We start from the raw sequence: 4,797 nt of genomic DNA on the forward strand, positions 1-4,797 counted from the left end.
CAGGTCAATCCCCCCCACTTAGCTGCTCCTGCAGTCAGCAGAGGTCTGGGGAGCAGCGGGTGCTGGCTGGGACCTGGCCATGCTGGCCACACTCAGTAAGGCACTAAGTCCACATTCAGTAAGGCAGCTAAGACTGTCAGCTGCGGCTGGCCACAGAAGGAGGAGGGGTGCATGGGATTTGTACTTTATTTTTTTTACTGATCAGGCTCTGAGCAGTAAAAGATTTACTACAAATACCATGATGCATTCCTCCCTCCAAAGATAGCCACCACCAGCATGTTTGTGGGAAACAGTGAGGAGAGGTAATGGGCAGAGGTGAGCTGGTCTGTGCAGTCTGGTAATCCTGGGCAGCTGGATCAGTGGCAGCCCATGTACCATTCCATCTACAGAGAGGTAATGGAAGACAGTATGTGGCAGATAATAAGTTTGGGGCTACCATGTGGCATGTCATGTGTTTGGGGGACACTGTGTGGCATATATTGTAATTGGGGGGCCCCATGTGGCATATAATATTTGGTGGCACTGTGTTCCACATAATGTGTTTGGGGACACCGTGTGGCATATAAAGTGCTTGCGGGGTACTGTGTGGAATATATTGACTGAAAATGGGCAGGGGCAGGATTGTAAGTTGGAGGAACAATGGGTAGAGAGGGAGGAGACAGTATTCATTCTTAAACCGCTCCCCTCCTTCCCCCCTGCCCTAAAAGTGAAGTCTGGATCTGCCACTGGTCCTATCATATTGTCCTGGTTCCTGTGCTGTACTATATATTTATTTTGATTGTCTACTGATGCAGCTTCTACTGTTCCTGTGCTATATGCTCTGGTTTGGTCTTCTGATACAGAAGCTACAGTACATTTACTGGTTATATTCCCAGTTACAACTTACTGCCTTTCCTGGTTCTGATTCCTGCAGGGCCTAGCCAGGACGCTGGTCTGGCTCCCAGCCAGCCATCCTTGTTCCTGTTTCCAGTCTGGCTCCCAAGTGCCCAGCATCCATTGGCTGAGTTGGAGGCATCCTATATTGCTGCGTCTGCAGAACTACAATATATCCCTTTATGTTTACTTACTCCATTGGCTGACATCTATTGGTACATATGTGTCCTTATGCAGCCTTGCCTGTGATTCAAATGCATCGCAGGCAAGGATTTCTGGCACAATATTCGCTCCCACAAACAAATGCAAGTGACTGGTCTGAGTGGGACCCAGGAGCATACTATGAGCACAGGCAGCAAGAAGGTATGCTCATGCAGCGCAGGAATGCCACACTATGCTGGTATTTTAAACAAAGATGTGTACATAGCTCTGGTATTCAGCTATTCCACATTCAGTTTGGTCTCCATCGTGACTGCACTCACCTCAGCTACCAGCATCCACCTAGAGTGTTAAGAACTGTACTAGACGTAATTTGAGGTTTCTTGCTGGATACACTGAGGGTCACTGGGCCCACCTCTGTTGCTGGATTTACCTGGACTCTGGTTGATATTATACTGTGACACCATATCTGCCTAATTACATTAGTATATTCCTGCATTGTGTTGGGACATTCATTTAGCTACCTAATGCTGTGCATTTGATAATATATATATATATATATATATATATATATATATATATATATATATATATTTATTTGCAACTCCAGAGATGCCAACATTTCTAAAATCCCTTAAGGTGCATACGTAACAGAATGTATGCACGATGGTGCTGTTGCAATCGGGAAAGATGGTATCAGAAATTACATGCAGTATCTGCTCTTACTTGTTCTATGCTCCCTTACACTTCACTTTCTTCACTAGTGTGATGCCTTGGGGTAGCTCTGGCAGGAGTTTTTTTGGGGGTGTCTCACGCCATAGACTCGAACCTCAATATAGTTAGGGACCTGCAGAATAGTGGGGACCCGTGACGGCGGCTGCAGGCTTAAATGCATTGATCAATACATGAACTAAAACTCCACTGGTTATAGTTATGCAAAAAGCCGCACATTGCAAGTTGTATTATTATTATTATTATTATTATTATTATTATTATTCAGTAATGTTTGTATAGTGCAGTGGCACTCTCTCTCTCTCTGTAGCACTACAGGTCTCAGCTGGTAGCACCTGCATTACTGGCAGTTAGGGTGTGCAGTCTAGGACCCCCTTTTCCTAGATACTCTGTCTTGTGTATTTTTATACACTTTAAGGTGTTGAGACTACTTTCAACCTAGATTAGCACCCCTCCCCCACCGGTCACAAATTAATGTTAAATAGGGAACCTAGCATGTTATGGCTGCACATTCAGAACCAGGCACCATGACGGTAAGACCTATAAATGTATTTGCCAGTTGTGGGTAGAGATGAGCGGGTTCGGTTTCTCTGAATCCGAACCCGCCAGAACTTCATGTTTTTTTTCACGGGTCCGAGCGACTCGGATCTTCCCGCCTTGCTCGGTTAACCCGAGCGCGCCCGAACGTCATCATGACGCTGTCGGATTCTCGCGAGGCTCGGATTCTATCGCGAGACTCGGATTCTATATAAGGAGCCGCGCGTCGCCGCCATTTTCACACGTGCATTGAGATTGATAGGGAGAGGACGTGGCTGGCGTCCTCTCCGTTTAGAATAGATTAGAGAGACACTTGATTTACTAATTTTGGGGAGCATTAGGAGTACTCAGTACAGTGCAGAGTTTTGCTGATAGTGACCACCAGTTTTATTTATAATCCGTTCTCTGCCTGAAAAAAGCGATACACAGCACACAGTGACTCAGTCACATACCATATCTGTGTGCACTGCTCAGGCTCAGGCCAGTGTGCTACATCATCTATTATCTATATATAATATTATATATATCTGTCTGACTGCTCAGCTCACACAGCTTATAATTGTGGGGGAGACTGGGGAGCACTACTGCAGTGCCAGTTATAGGTTATAGCAGGAGCCAGGAGTACATAATATATTATATAGTGAGTAACCACCAGACACACAGTGCAGTTTATTTAATATATCCGATCTCTGCCTGAAAAAAGCGATACACACAGTGACTCAGTCAGTCACATACCATATCTGTGTGCACTGCTCAGGCTCAGGCCAGTGTGCTGCATCATCTATATATATTATATATCTGTCTGACTGCTCAGCTCACACAGCTTATAATTGTGGGGGAGACTGGGGAGCACTACTGCAGTGCCAGTTATAGGTTATAGCAGGAGCCAGGAGTACATAATATTATAGTAAAATTAAACAGTGCACACTTTTGCTGCAGGAGTGCCACTGCCAGTGTGACTAGTGACCAGTGACCTGACCACCAGTATATATAATATTAGTAGTATACTATCTCTTTATCAACCAGTCTATATTAGCAGCAGACACAGTACAGTGCGGTAGTTCACGGCTGTGGCTACCTCTGTGTCGGCACTCGGCAGCCCGTCCATAATTGTATATACCACCTAACCGTGGTTTTTTTTTCTTTCTTTATACATACATACTAGTTACGAGTATACTATCTCTTTATCAACCAGTCTATATATTAGCAGCAGACACAGTACAGTGCGGTAGTTCACGGCTGTGGCTACCTCTGTGTCGGCACTCGGCAGCCCGTCCATAATTGTATATACCACCTAACCGTGGTTTTTTTTTCTTTCTTTATACATACATACTAGTTACGAGTATACTATCTCTTTATCAACCAGTCTATATATTAGCAGCAGACACAGTACAGTGCGGTAGTTCACGGCTGTGGCTACCTCTGTGTCGGCACTCGGCAGCCCGTCCATAATTGTATATACCACCTAACCGTGGTTTTTTTTTCTTTCTTTATACATACATACTAGTTACGAGTATACTATCTCTTTATCAACCAGTCTATATATTAGCAGCAGACACAGTACAGTGCGGTAGTTCACGGCTGTGGCTACCTCTGTGTCGGCACTCGGCAGCCCGTCCATAATTGTATATACCACCTAACCGTGGTTTTTTTTTCTTTCTTTATACATACATACTAGTTACGAGTATACTATCTCTTTATCAACCAGTCTATATTAGCAGCAGACACAGTACAGTGCGGTAGTTCACGGCTGTGGCTACCTCTGTGTCGGCACTCGGCAGCCCGTCCATAATTGTATATACCACCTAACCGTGGTTTTTTTTTCTTTCTTTATACATACATACTAGTTACGAGTATACTATCTCTTTATCAACCAGTCTATATATTAGCAGCAGACACAGTACAGTGCGGTAGTTCACGGCTGTGGCTACCTCTGTGTCGGCACTCGGCAGCCCGTCCATAATTGTATATACCACCTAACCGTGGTTTTTTTTTCTTTCTTTATACATACATACTAGTTACGAGTATACTATCTCTTTATCAACCAGTCTATATTAGCAGCAGACACAGTACAGTGCGGTAGTTCACGGCTGTGGCTACCTCTGTGTCGGCACTCGGCAGCCCGTCCATAATTGTATATACCACCTAACCGTGGTTTTTTTTTCTTTCTTTATACATACATACTAGTTACGAGTATACTATCTCTTTATCAACCAGTCTATATTAGCAGCAGACACAGTACAGTGCGGTAGTTCACGGCTGTGGCTACCTCTGTGTCGGCACTCGGCAGCCCGTCCATAATTGTATACTAGTATCCAATCCATCCATCTCCATTGTTTACCTGAGGTGCCTTTTAGTTGTGCCTATTAAAATATGGAGAACAAAAATGTTGAGGTTCCAAAATTAGGGAAAGATCAAGATCCACTTCCACCTCGTGCTGAAGCTGCTGCCACTAGTCATGGCCGAGACGATGAAATGCCAGCAACGTCGTCTGCC

This window comes from Pseudophryne corroboree, chromosome 1 (assembly GCF_028390025.1).
Source record: "Pseudophryne corroboree isolate aPseCor3 chromosome 1, aPseCor3.hap2, whole genome shotgun sequence".
NCBI classification, from domain to species: domain Eukaryota; kingdom Metazoa; phylum Chordata; class Amphibia; order Anura; family Myobatrachidae; genus Pseudophryne; species Pseudophryne corroboree.